Source organism: Macrotis lagotis, chromosome 3, assembly GCF_037893015.1.
Source record: "Macrotis lagotis isolate mMagLag1 chromosome 3, bilby.v1.9.chrom.fasta, whole genome shotgun sequence".
Taxonomy (NCBI): Eukaryota; Metazoa; Chordata; class Mammalia; order Peramelemorphia; family Peramelidae; genus Macrotis; species Macrotis lagotis.
In genome coordinates this window covers 231,866,909-231,882,699 of record NC_133660.1, presented here as the reverse complement: position 1 = coordinate 231,882,699, position 15,791 = coordinate 231,866,909, and positions in this window count along the sequence as shown.

Below are 15,791 nucleotides of genomic sequence, written 5' to 3'. Positions count from 1 at the left end.
ATTCAGCTTAATAGAAGTACTCACTTTTTAAGTATATATTATTTCTCAGGCATTGTGATATGTTTCATGAATGCAAGAAACAAATGAAAACTTTCCTTCCTTTAATTATCTAATATTCTATTGATATAATGCTTAGAAATAAGTGATACAAACATGTAGGATTTAGAAAAGATAAGCAGTATTTTGATTTTGATGGGTTAAATTTGTGAATTTCAATTCTTTGAGTTCATGATTATTTTGTTGGAGTCCTGCAACATTCATTTTATATTGATTTGAGGGAGGTTTCCCATTTACATGGTTAAAATCATTCTGTGAGTTTTGTTCTTGATTCTGCTATCATCATTGCATAATAAATCATGTGAATTTTTCTATCCTTTTATTAATCATTTTTGTTGTTTCTTATCACACAGGCATATTCTAGTATGTACATGTGTCGCAATTTCTTTGCCCATTCCTCCATCAGTGGTCATCTGATTTGTTTCCAGTTCCTTGCTATCACAAAAAATGGTACAGCAATTATTTTGAAGCATGTGGGGACTTTCCCTTTTATCAATGACCAACTATATGGCATAATATACTTGAAAAAAAATATATTCTTTTTCCTGTGTGATGGCTCTTCATAAAGGATGAAAAGGGGAGATAATAGAAGAAATTGTAAATGAGAAAAACAAAAGAAATCAATAAAGAAAGATGAAAAATAAAAACTTCTTCAACCTGACCATCTCTTACCTATGTATTCTTATGCTTTCCTTGCATTCCATGTCCAAACTACACTGAACTTTTTACCTTTCCTACACATGATAGTCTATCTTCTGTGTCTTTATACTGGCTGTCTCACAGATCTGAAATGCTTGGTGCCCACACCTCTGTCATTTATTTTCCTGGGATTACCTCAAGTTAATTCCACTTCCACTGCACAAAAAGCCTTTTTGGGTCTCTCAAGCTACTAGTAGCTTCCTCTCTAAGATGATCTTCTATCTACTATGCCTATAATTTGTATGTACCTAATTCTTTACAAAGTGTTTCTCTTAATATAATGTGAGCTAGTGGAAAGCTAAGACTGTATTGTTCTTTTATTTTGCATTACAAGTTATAATAATGAACCTGTATAATAAACTTTGAAAATCCTTGTTGATTGACCACTAACTTGGCAATCTTTCTCTACATCTTGCTATTTTTAATATTTTCTTTAACAAAGGAGGTCAGGGGCCAAGTAGGTGGCACAGTGGATAGAGCCCTAGAGTCAGGAGCATCTGAATTCAAATCTGGCCTCAGACGATAATTATCTAACAAAACAAAACAAAACAAAACAAAACAAAAAACAGTCATACCTGAACATGTTATTCTATACCTGATCTCATTGAATGACAAAGCAATGAAATGATCAGCTTCCTAATTTTGGATCCTATGTCTGTCTTAATTCAGCATAAATTTTATTAATTTTTCTGATTGACATGATGTACTACTCCAAAAATGATTATCTTTTTTCCTTTGCTTTGTAATTTTTAAGTATTTCATCCATCATTTTAACATTTAGCTTTGATCATAATTCTGCGTTGTATATTGTGAGGTGTAATGCTACTTTTTGCCCAACAAGACATATTTAGGAAATCATCTCCTTGAACTATGATTGAATCATAATCAATTTGTGAACTGAAAATGCTAATCCCTCTTTCTCTCGTTATAATTTCCTTTTATATTAGTGAATAGATCATATAGGTTCCTGGGGCACTTATTCCAGCTTTCATACATAAAATAATACATAAGGACCCACAGAATAAGCCTATCTCTATCTGCACTCAGAATTCTAAGAGTAATCTTAAGGGATTGTGCTGTCTTTTCTAATACATCAGACTGACCCCCTGCCTCCATTTCTATGTATTTTCACAACATCAATCTCCAGTCCCAATTATAATCTTCCTGAAAGCATCATCTGATGTAGTAGCTGGTTTTCCAATGTTATTTAACCAATTACCATCAATTAGTTTTGTAAAGGAATATTTACTGGGAAGAGATAATATAATCACAAGTTAGTGTAGTCAGTGCATCATTAACATAGTTTCCCCTACACAGCCCTCCCTGGAAGAGTAGGCTCAGTCTGAAAGCAGTTATCACAAAACATTGACTCTACCAACTTCACTTCCAAATGTGGCATAGTTGATGCACAATCTTTCTCTTTACTGTAGTATCTTGTCTTTGAAATTGTGAAATCAAGGGTTCTGGTCTCTACTTAGTGCTCTGCTGGTGGTCTAAAACTAGTAGCCCGCAGACTCTAGTTTCTAAATTTATGGATTTTGCTCTTCTGACCTTTTGGAACTCATATTATCTCAGCTTTCTCTAACAGTTCATAATCTAATAGATACAACAAAATTAGAAACAACTATGTAGATTAATTTTGCACATGGATTCATGACAACTTAAGTAGAGAGATGAGGCCACTAACTTTGAATTGGAAATGTTTAAATTTTTCTGATTTGAAGACTTAGAGAAATAACAATTGAACTTAAAATATTTTCATCTAAAAAATTCTCTAAAGCTAAAAAGGAGGCATCTACACTGTTAGAGATAAAAAAAAAGTTATATCGTAGGCTTAAAATGAGTTAATTTTTGTTATAGATGTTACATCAGATTGGTGAGTGGAACTTTAGGTGAATAAATTGACACTTTTTAGGAGCGAGAGCAGAATTATGATGATCATTCCAGATTAGGCAGGTGAGGAGGTGGAGTGGTGTATGTTGGAACTTTAGATTATGAAAATACTCCTGTATTTTACTGAACAGATGTAGGGGATACTATGTAAACCTGTATGCTAAAAGGGGCAATTCAGGAGCCTTCAAAGAGCCAGACCAATTTGCTAGTTTTTGCTAGTTCATCTGGCTGTGTTGTGCACCTCATACTGGCTTAAATCAGCTTCATGGTCTAAGTGACTAATGTGGAAATATGTTTAACGTAAATCTTAGGGATGGGGAAAGGAAATGGGGAGGGAACTTGGAACTCATTTTTAAGAATATTGAAAGTGAATTATATCTAACATTTAAGGAACAATTAATTAAAATTAGACATAAACTTTTTAAAAAATAAGAGTTCTGCCAAATTCTTTTTATGACACCAATATGGTCCTGATACCTAAACCAAGAAAAGCCAGAACAGACAAAGAAAATTGTAGGTCAATTTCACTAATGAACATTGATGCAAAAGTCTTAAATAAAACTTTAGCAAAGAAATTATAACAAGTTGTTACTAGGTTAATACATCATGGTCAGGTAGGATTTTTATTAGGTAGGCAGAGATGGTTCAATGTTAGGAAAAACATTCAATATAATTGAACATATTAATAATAAAACCAACAGAAATCATCTGATTATCTTAATAGATGCTGAAAAAGTCTTTGACAAAATATAATACTCCTATTAAAAACACAAGAAAGTATAGAAATAAATAGAATTTTCTGTAAAATAATAAACAGTATCTATATAAAAGCATTAACAATCATTATATACAATGGAGATAAATTAGGAGAATTTCCAATAAGATCAGGGGTGAAACAAGGATGTCTATTATCAACATTACTATTCAATAAAATTTTAGAATTATGACCTTGGGCAAGTCACAACCCTATTGCCTTGCAAAAATCAAAAAATAAAATAAAATATAAAATAAAGTATTAGAAAGGCTAGCTTGGGTTGTAGGGTATATTCAAGAAAGTCAGGTACCTCTGGTGTGAGGGCTGCAGAGCCCTTTTCAGGGTTGCTTTCCATCTTTAATGTCCACTTGAGCCACCTAGCACTCACCTGTGCCTCCAAGAAGCTGCAGCAATCTACACTTCAATAAATTATTTCATCAGTCAGCCTAAACAGTTGAAGATAACCAAAGGGAGTCTTAAACTCATCAGTGAATTTGGTGGGCATATCTACCCCAAGCATGTGAAGTCTTCCATTCCAACGGCCATGAAGGCAGCTAAAGCAGATGCCATGGAGTACTTATAACTTGTTTAAACATGGAAAATACCAAGGTCATCCACTATATCTAGAACCATCACCAGTTGTTTTGACTCTATCCTGACCCTGGATCATGATGATTTTAAATCCAATTTATGCATGCATCAAAAGACATCATCCATACCACTTTCCCATTCCTATCTCAAAGTCTTGTGGCAATAGGTAAGTGATGAAGATACACTGGGAGCTGTAGTTAATAGGTGTCCCAGATCAAAGGGTAATTTTCTCACTGGAAGCAGCAGTGGGATTAGCAGCCCCAGTGACTGATTTTGCTGCTCACCTCCTAGTGTGAGGAAGAGGCCAGAAAAGGTGTGCTAAAAATTTTTGGCTTACCCACCCCTGACCTGATAATGGTGGCAGATCAGAATCCCACCCTGCTGTCGAGACACAAAAAAAATTTACAAAAACTTCTTTAAGCAAAGCAGATTCCACTCATTATGGAGCAGGGAATTTGTGCACACTCATATACAACACAAGATCCAATAGACCTGAAAGATGAATAGATTTTGTTGCACGAGAACTCAGTAGGTATCATATCCAAAAAGCAGCCTGAGTGAAATAAGGCTGGCAATTGAAGGTCAGCTTACTGAAGTTGGAGCAAGGTACACATTTTTCTGGAGTGACTGCAGTGAAAAACAGTGCCCTGAAGCTGGAGTAGGTTTTGCAATCAAAACTAATGTAGGCAGCAAGCTTGAATGTGTACCAAAAGGAGCTCATGACAATGAGATTGCCACTTGCAGAGAAATGCTATGCCACCACTAGTGTCTATGCTCCCACCATGACAAACCCTGATGAAATCAAAGAAAAATTTATGAAGACCTGGAGACTCTTATCATCAATATACCAAGAGGAAAATCTTGTAATTCTAAATAACTTTAATGCTAGAGTAGGCTCAGACTACCAATCAGGGCAGGGAGTCCTTGGGAGGAATGGAGTTGGAAATAACAACATTGTTCACCTACCCCTGAAGACTTGTGCAGCTTTTGATCTTCTCATCACAATGCCTTAATGCAATAAAACTTCCTGAATGTACTCCTGCAACCAACATTGGCATCTAATAGACTATGTGATTGTAAGGAGAAGAGACAGGCATGATATGAGAGATATGGTGCTGAGTGCTGGACAGATCATAGATTCATCTTTTCAATGCTAAATATTCACATTCAGGGAAGTGGTAGTCACCAGGCAAAATGACTACCAGAAGAATTAATGTCTAGAGATAAGAGGGTTTCTCTGAACTGGAACAGTTTGCTGACATCTTGGAGGGAAAGCTGAGCCAATACATAGTTGACAACAGTAGAGCAGAAAAGGAATAGGCAGCATTTAGAGATTTGGTGTATAACACTATAACTGCTCATCTGGGTCAGAACACTTGTAAACATCAAGACTGGTTTGATGAAAATGATGGGTAAATGAAGAAGTTGCTAAATGAAAAAACAAGAACTCCAAAAGTTTACCAACAGGATAATTCATCCATTTCTAGGAAGGCAGCATTTAATTCCATCAAAAGTAAAGTACAAGTGAGATTTTGAGAGATGTAGAACTCACTTGGGTAAGAAGGCAGATGAAATTCATTTTTATGCAGATAGTAACAATCCAAAGTGCTTTTATAATGCCCTGACGGCTATTTATGTGCCAAAGACCTATTACTACATCTTAACTTCTTGGTGCTGATGGAACCACATTGATTAACAATAAGGACATGATACTACAGAGATGTACTGAACACTTCCATGGTGTTCCTTTTTTCCCTTTATTTTTCCAACTACATATAATGGTAGTTTTTGCCAATAACTTTTTGCAAGGTTTTGAGTTTTCAAATTTTTCCTCTCCCTCTCTTCCCTCACCCCAACAGAAAGCAATCTGATAAAGGCTTTTGTAACCATGTTAGATTGAAATTGAACATGTTGTGAGGGAAGAATCAGATCCAAAATGAAGAAAACATTAGAAATAACAAAATTATATAATACAAACGACAACTTCAAAAATTTAAACATAAGCTTTGATCCTCATTTAAACTCCACAGCTCCTTCTCTGGATATGGATGGCATTTTCCATCACAAGTACCTTAAAGTTGTCTTTGATTATTCCGCTGAAATGAACAAGTCCATCATGGATGATCATCACCTGATGGTGTTAGTGTATATAATGTTCTTCTGGTTCTGTTCATTTCACTCAGTATCAATTCATGAAAGTTTTTCCAGACTTTTCTGAAATCTTGTCCCTCATGACTTCTTATAGAACAATAGTGTTCCATCACATACATATACTACAATACTACCATTTGTTCAATCATTCCCCAATTGACGGGCATCCTCTCAATTTCCAATTATTTGCCACTACAAAAAGAGCTTCTATAAATATTTTTGTACATGTGAGATTTTTACCCTTTTTCATGATCTCTTCAGGATACAGACCCAGTAGTAGTATTGCAGGATCAAAAGGTTTCTATAGTGTTTTTAACAGACTATCATCATTCAGTGAAGAAACCATTGGCCATTTACCTCAAGTCTAAATCTGTCCCTAACTGAAGTTCCAACTGATGGACGAGGTCTTGAATTCCCTTATGTTATTTTCAGGTGGCAAGGCACCTGGTGCAAATTCTATTCCAACTGAGATCTACAAGGTGGGGGGAGGCTCAAATGCTCATCCAAAAGCTGAGTGAAATTTTACAGGTTATATGACATGAAGAAGTTATTCCTCAAAAATTCAAGGATGCCTCCATCATCCATCTCTATAAAGGTAAAGGGAATAGACTGTTCTATGACAGTCACATGGGTGTGTCTTTTACAGTCATTGCTGGTAAGATTCTTGCCAGAGTACTTCTCACTAGACTAATCCTTCACTTCGTATATGATCAGCTCCCTGAGAGCCAATGTGGCTTCAGAAAGGGTGAAAGTACAGTTAATATGGTATCTGCTGCTTGACAACTCCGGAAAAAATGCCAGGAAAATAACAGAATTCTCTATATAATATTTGTAGATCTGACCAAAGTCTTTGATACTGTCAGTTGTGAGGAGTTATGGAAAATTATGCCAAAATGTGGTTGCCAGAGTTCATCAGTATTGTATATCAGTTGCATGATGGCATGCTTGCCTGGATTCTTGCTAGTGAATGATACTTTTGAGATTTCCTAGTCACCAGTGGAGTGAAACAAGGGTGTGTCCTTGCTTCCATACTTAACATGATGTTTTCAGCCATGTTATTAGATGCCTTTGATTGTAGATGAACATGACATCAAGGTTAGCTACTACATTGATGACAAATTTTTCAACTAGAAAAAAGACTACAAACCAGGACCAAAGGGGAAGGAGTGTTGGTGCAAAATCTTTTGTTTGTAGACAATTGTGAATTCAATGTATCCTCTGAAGTTGAGATGCAACAAAATAGAGCTTAATTTTCTACTGCTTGTGCTAATTTTGGTCAAACAATTAACACCAAGAAAATACAAGTGCTCTATTAGGCAGCATCATACCATCCATCTGTAGAACCATCGCTTACAGCAAATGGAGAAGTTTAGAGTATCACGGACAAGTTCACTTACCTGGGCAGTGTCCTTTCCAGGGAGGTACACATTGACAATGAGGATGACACTCATATTGCCAGAGCTAGCTTAGTATTTGAGAAGCTCTGAAAGAAAGTGTGGGTGAGAAGAGGTATTAGCCTGAATGACAAACTGAAGGTCTACCGTTGTTTGGACCTCATTGTTATGTGCCTGTGGATCCTGAATCACTTCCATTTAAATTGTCTTAGGAAGAGTCTGAAGATCACCTGGCAGGAGAAGATACCAGACACTGAGGTCCTTTCTCAAGCTAAACTGCCCAGCATTCACTCATTACTACAGAGAGCACAAAACTGTTTGAATGCCAAATGTACACTTGCCCAAAAGACAGTTTAATGAAGAATTCACAGAAGGCAAATGCTTACAAGAGGGTCAGAAAAAATGATACAAGGACACTCACAAGGTCTCTTTAGAAACTTTGGAATAGATTGTGCAGCATGGAAGACAATGGCACAGGTCCACCCAGCACGGCATGCCCTCATCAGTGAGAGTGCTGCTCTCTATGAGGAAGGCAGAATTGAAGCAGTTCAGAGGAAAATTGAGCTAAGTTTAGGGTAAGCACTCCAGGTGTCCACATGGATTATTTGTGCCTGACCTGTGGCAGAGCATTCTGAGCTCATATTGGTCTGAACAGCTACAGTCAGATACATTGTAATTTGTCTCAAAAATGATGTCATTTTGGTCTTCTTTGATAACTAAGGACGAGAATTAACCAGAAATGTTAGCTTTAGCAATAAGTGAAGTAAAAGAAATTGAAGGAGTTAGAATTGGCAATGTTGTTTTGTCCTTCATTCTTGAAGACCATGACATCAGGGAGGTGATGAGATGACAAGCATGTGAAATGGATTTGAGGGAGGGGAGGTTGTGCTAAGTCATCGATCTCACTTTCTCCTCCAGTGGCCAGATATGAATCAGAACAACTGGAGGTGGCTCTGGTTGCAAAGCAAGCAGGGTGAAGTGACTTGCCTCAGGTCACACAAATGACTGAGGCTGGATTTGAATTCAAATCCTCCTGACTTCAGGTCTAGTACTCTATCTACTGTACCAGTCAGCTGTCCTTAAAATTGGCCAAAAGGAAGTAAAACTTTCACTCTTTGCAGATGATATGATTGTATACTTAGAGAACTAAGGGGTAGAAGGAGAAATTTCTTTTTAAGTAACTGCAGGCAACATTAAATATTTGAGAATCTTCCTACCAAGACACACCCAGAAACCATATGAACACAATTACAAAATACTTTTCATATAAATAGTCAGTTCTAAACAACAGGAGAAATGTCCATGGCTCATGGCTAGACTGAGCTAAGATAATAAAAATAACAGTTCTATAAAAAAATAAATCGCTTATTCAGTCATACCAATCAAACTATGGGAAAGCTCTTTCACAGAGATAGAAAAAAACACAAACAAAATTCAACTGGAGCAAAAAAAAGTCAAGAATAACAAGAGAACTGTTGAAAAAATGTAAAGGAAGGTGGCCTTTCACTTTCAAAACTAAAACTATACCATAAAGCAGCAGTCATCAAAACTGCCTGGTACTGATTAGAACAGGTACAAAAGAAACAGTATTAAATGACTATAATAATCTACTGTTTGACAAACTCAAAGAAATTAGCTTGTGGGATAAGAATTCATTATTCTAGAAAACAAGAAAATAGTATGGCTAGAACTAGGCCTAGACTTTCATCTCACATAATACCCCAAAACAAGGTCAAAATGGCAACAGGACTTAGAGATTAAAAAGCAATACAATAGATCTATTAAGAGATCAAGAAATACTTTATTTGTTGGATATATGGAGAGGGAAGAAATTCATGACCAAACAAGAAATAGAGTACATTATAAATTGCAAATGGTTGATTTTTATTATATTTAATTAAAAATTTTTGTACTAAATTTTGCACTAATAATTTTGCACTGCCAAGATTAGAAGGAAAACACAGTTGGAAAATGATTTTCACAGCTAGTAGTTCTGCTAAAGGTCTCATTTCTAAAATATATAGAGAATTGAATCAAATTTTTAAGGATACAAATCATTCCCCAATTGATAAATGGTCAAAGGATATGAACAGGCAGTTTTCAAATGAAGAAATTAAAGATCCATATTCTCATATGAAAAAAAAATGCTTCAAATCATTAGTGACTGACAAAATGTAAATTGAAACATTTATGAGAAACCTCTTCATACCTATCATATTGACTAATGAGAAAAAGGGAAAATGATCAATGTTGGAAAGGCTTTAGGAAGATTGGCTCTTGGTTACAACTCTTGGTTGAGTTGTAAACCAACCCAGCCATTCTGGAAAGCCTTTTGGAACTATGCTCAAAGAGCAATAACACTGATCATACTCTGACCCAGCAATACCAATAGTAGGTCCATATTCAATAGAAATCATAAAAAATGGTAAAAGTTCCACATGTTAAAAAATATTTGAAGCAGCTCTTTTTTATAGCGGTAAAGAAATTGAGGGCTATCTATTAACTGTGAAATGACTGAACAAGTTATGATATATGAATGCTATAGAGTATTATTGTTATATAAGAAACCACAAATGGTCAGACTTTAGAGAAGCATGGAAGGAATTACAAGTGTTGGTTCTGAGCGAAGGGCGCAGAACCAAGAGAACATTCAACACATTAACAATAATATTTTGTGTTGCTCTACAATGACCAAAGCAGCTCTTCTCAGATGTTCAGACATCTAGGACAATCTGGGAAACCTGTTATGGACCATGCCATCCATGTGCAGAGGAAAAAACAAACAAACAAAAAGCAACACATAAACTGAAAGGATGCCATATACACTTTTTGAAAAGTTCTTTTTTACTTTCCTTCCTATCCCATGGTTTTTTTTTCCTTTTCCCTTAATCCTGATTCCTCATACACAAAAATGACTACTTTGTAAATGAACTAAACACAAATGTAAAGGTATAATTTTTACCAGACTGTTTACTTCTGAGGGGAGGGAGGTATAAGGGAAGATGGCAGAAAGACATGGAACTTATAAATATGCAAGTGGATGAATGTTAAAAAACTTCTATAACATGTAATTGGAAAATGAAATATAATATTGACTTATGAAAGAAATCTATATTTATATGTAACTGGAAAAAATATTGTTAATTAGAAAAAAATTTAAAAGAATGAATCCTGTGGTTAATTCATTTTGCCAAATATCCTTCTTCTGGTTCCCAATAGTCCTTGCAAAGATTATCCTTTTTCTACCACCCCTAAGTGGTTTTCAGACATAAATTGTCCCTGTTTCCTCTTCACTGAGGGTTCCATTGTAACTTTGGATTTGGGGACCTGAAAAACATGTCTACATTTTCTGTTTCGTGAATAATTTTTTTCTGACTCAACCGAAACTCCCCTATACTTAAGTGGTGGATTTTTGCATGTTGATGTTATGGTGATAAGGTAGTTCTTGAGGGAATGGACAGAAAGCAGTGTGGGACATAGCTGGGACTGACATAACTTGAAATAGTGGACCAATAGAGGCATTTATTAATGTATATTGAAATGGAGTCTTCTGAACTGAAAGAAATAGAAATTTGGAGTAGAATTTATTGAAATCATTTGAATGTTGAGTTCATACTTTTTCTTTGGGAACTTTTATAACAATATATGTTGTACACTAAAACTTCAATTTTTTTCTCTTTATAATTGGTGGAAAAAAGTTTGAATGGGCTACATTCTTGCCCCTGAACTCAAACACTAACAAGTATAAGACAATTCAAGCTTCTTCCCAGTTTACATTCAAAATAATTATTATCTTCTCTATTGGGAATGCTGCCTACCAAGAGATAACAATTGCTCCCCATGGTCATTAAACATATTTCATCCTTAGGCTAATTTTGAAAAAAATGTTCATTGTAGAGTTTCCCTACATTTAATTGTAACTTGTTTATAAAGCCATAGAGGAAGTTGAATGCTTCCAAGGCCAACCCTCCACTCTGGACCAATACTGAACTCATACAGACAATTCAAAATGTTGGCTATGCATTCCCTGGCCCATTAGCACTCTTAAACCTTGGAGACCTGTTGCACAATAAGATTTTGATGAGAAATAATGTAATGTATTCTTTACTTAGACAAGAATAATCCAGGCTTAAATTGCTTTAAAAATAAATATTTGTCCAATGACAAAGGCTGGCCATTGTATTAATGTAACAGTAGCAGTCATAAGAGCAGAAATGGAAAAGATCTGAAGAAGAATACTCCTCATATGGAATCAATCTGAGGAGATATTAGCTGCTTTTGCATTGTTTATACTCACTCTATCTCTTGGTCTCCCAGGACCACACTTTCTTTAAATGACTTTAGTACATATGACAGTTGGATGTTGGGCCTTGCTTTCACTTTGAAGTGGTAGAAGGAGGAGGGAGTAAGGTTTTTATCAGACATTTGATGTGTAGCAATGTGGTAATCATTGTGCTAAATAGGACATTAGGTCTTTACAAATGGCTGCGTGCCACAGCCATTATCATGTGTCCATTTCACAGATGAAGAAACTGAGGCAGACAGAAGTTAAATTACTTTCTGAAGGATATATAGCTAAGAAATGTCTACTGGATTTCAAGTCTCCTTCCTGACCCCAAATCCAGCACTCTCCCCCGCTATATCAGCCATCTGCCTAAACTATAAATATACAGCTGGAACATTTATCAAAGGACTATTTAGAGGACACTTGCTGCTAAATATTTGGAAATGAGCAAGATAGACTCATCACCTATCCAATATTTGTGCTTGGGCCCTGGAACTAAGAACAGTTTTTCAGGACACACATCAAAACCGAGAGATAGAATAGCAATAGAAAAAAACTCTGATTACTATTAATCGTCTGAAAAGTTGGAGGTCGAAAAACATTATTTGAAAAATAAAAGTCACAGATACAACAAAGCGACATGTAATAGTTTGACATTTTCATATATCTTAATTAATGACCTTTTGTTATAAAAGTAACTTTGAGATTGAATTTAGAGCTTATAATCAAATTCTTTTCTTAAAAGAATGACGATTTCAAAGAATATTTCTCTTTCTTGAAGTCATCCAGTAATAGGAAGTTCACTACCTTTTAAGGAAAAATATTCCTATTTTTGAGAGATCTCATTGTGAGCATATTTATGCTCATGTCAAGCTAAAGGCCATCTCTGAAATTTCTATTTCTTTTCTCTGTAGCCTTTGTCACGAGAGTTATTCAAATACTTGAAGAAAGCTTTTATGCCCCTTCTAAATCATAGCTTTTCTGGAATGCACATCCCCAAATACTTGAATCAGTCATCTTATGGAATGATTTTCATTCTTCTTATGGATCTGGCCAGTTTCTCTAGTTGTACATTAACATACTAGTATCCATCCTAATTGGTGGGGTCAAGAATTGAGCATAAGGTCTCCAAATGTGTTTTGAACAGACTATCCATATGACGATCATCTTTCCTGATTCCATGCCTATAAAGGGAATCCAGCTCCAGTTTCTCATTCTAGCATGGAGGGATTCTTGTGCTCCAGTTTGAGCCACTGGACCACATGTTTTCTAAAGTTCTCCTCTGCTGTAAAGGCTCAAAATATGGTGCTGGCAAGAGAACCACAGTAAAGCCTTCAGGGATGAAAACTGTGGCTCTCAGAACTCATAAAGCAAAGAAAAATGTGAAGCAACATGTCTAAGAAGGGTTGTTTGTATAAAAATCAAATTATTCTGCTTGGTTGCAGAAAGAAAAAAAGGCTTAGGATTCTTAGTCTATTCATGTCTGACCCTCACTATTCTAATGAAAACTCTGAGAGTCTTTTCTGGCTACTCAATGCCTATTACCACCAACTGAAATTTTCTCTTTTTGTCTCACCTTTGACTTCATCATTTTGGAATCCTAGGCAGAATGGAGAGGGTCATGTGTGCTACCGTGTAAACTTGTCAAGTTGTTCACCAGACAAAAAGGAATCTTGGGTTCAAGTTAGTAAAATGATAAAAGTAGTTTCAAGCTTTTACCAGATTTTGGGAAATTATTTAATAAAAAATCTACACTAGCCTTTTAATTAAGTTCAGATATGCCAGCCTGAAAAATCCTGATATTTTCCAACTATTTATATGTTATGGAGTTTTTGTTAACTTGCCTCAACCTCTATTTATTGCATCTCATTCCAAATATACTGAAACAACATGATAATTCTATTTAGAAGACATATAAATAAGCTAAATAAAACAAGAAACTTTTGAATTAATATAGGCTTTTGCAGACTGGGAGAGACAATTGATGAACGGACAAATCATTGATACAATTATGACATATGGAAGAGAAAAAAAATAACTGGTATTCTCAGACAGGGTTATAAGACTTTGCCTTGGACTAAAGTTCGTGAAGCTCCAGTTGCTATTCAAATGCTACTTCAACCACAACTGGAACAGCTCCAGTTTCTCTTGAAATTCTTCTGCACAGTGGTCAGACTCATCCTCTCTTATGTGTGCATCTTTTTTCTCACCAAATCTTTCTAGTGAAAGAAGGGGAAAAACCAGATGAACCTGACCTTTTCGAGTAAAGCCTTTCTTTACTCAGAGGATCAAAACCAAACTGAATAACATTTGGTGAGGTGGTTGCTGCAAAGAAAAATATTCTTGGGTTCTATTTGGACCTTTCTGATTCTTCAGTGATGATAGCAACTTGAAAGGAGGAGAAAGGATATAGGAATAGTAGAATTTATAGACAGTAATAAATGTATTGAGGTGAGGATACAATATTCTGTATTGAAAAGACTTCTTCCTAAACAACATGCAGACTTGTAAGGAAATTGCCTTGAAGAAGTTTAGAGCAAGGGGAGATATTCTCAAAGCAGTTCTGATACCCACATGGTAAAGGGAAGGTATTTGAACTCTTAGAACTGAATTGCATTTTAAAAGAGCATTAAGCTGTTAGAATTACCTGAGCTAGAAAGATTACTAATTAAAGTGGAAAGAAGCAAGATTCGACAATTATTTATTTAAATGAAATGATTTTCAGAGTTCTGCCTTCTTTATAAATTGTTACCTTTGTTTTCCTCCAGTGTTCTTGGAATTCCTTAAGTATATCAACAGCACAACTGCTCACTTACATTACAGATCATTAAATGATAATAGAGCCAGAATGAACAGATCAAGTGTTGGGAACCATTTTCATACCTAGTGAACAATTCACAATGCCAATTGTCACATATGGATGTTTGAGAGGCCATGCTTATTGGTTTGGTTATCTTGTTATCCTATCTTGTTTTTTCATTTTATAAGTCCTAGAAGAATATAAGCAAAGAAATGATAAATGAAGCCCTCTGAGCATTTAGACAACTTCTTACCACAGCGATGTATGAGCAATTGTCTTAATCCCAGTGGGGTTCATTTGGAATTTTGATGATGTCAGCTTTCTTTCTTATTGAGGTGCTCAAGGGTTTATATCCCAAATGCTACAGAACTGAATATAAATATTTCTTCACTGTGCAAGGCAGTTCTTTGATATCTAAAGTCATCAACTTCTTATATCTATAGGCACCACTAGCATACTTGATTTTCCTCTAAAAATATTTAATTTATAGCTCATTTCAGAGGGACCTAAGTATTCCTCTTGATATGTCACATTTTACATTGATTTCTGTTTTGCATAGCACTTTTATGACCCTCCAAGTCCATCTTTATGAGTAAGATTTATTCTTGATTTGAGTCTTCACGTACCTGGTCATTTGTAGCACCATATAAAATCAAAGATTTGCAAATAAGGGTATGTATGGCACATTATAAAAGCATATTTGGAAGCAAATTCTGATCTACCATAGTCATATGACACAGCCTGAAATATCAATATTGCAAATAGTAAGTTTATGATAGAACATAAGTAGACACTTTCTGTACAAATATGCCCATTTGTTTAATAAATTGTCTTTCTCCCACGTCTCAGACTTAGGGTTTAGCAAGAAACTTCCAGTAATGTATTCAGTGGTTGATGTAGTGGAAACAGAATTGAACTTGAAGACAACAGAGCTGGGTTTGCATTCGCTTATCTACCTCAATTGGCTATGACTATGATTGTGGCTAAGTGACTGTACATCTCTGATCTTCAGTTATCTCATCTACAAAATAAGAATAACAATATTTTCCTTAAAAAAGTATAGGAAGAAAATAAGTGATGAAATTTAAATTGTGGTATAAAATTGAGCCAGTAGAAATTCTGTTATCTGCTTATCATGACTATGTTGATGTTCAAAAGTGAGCTGGT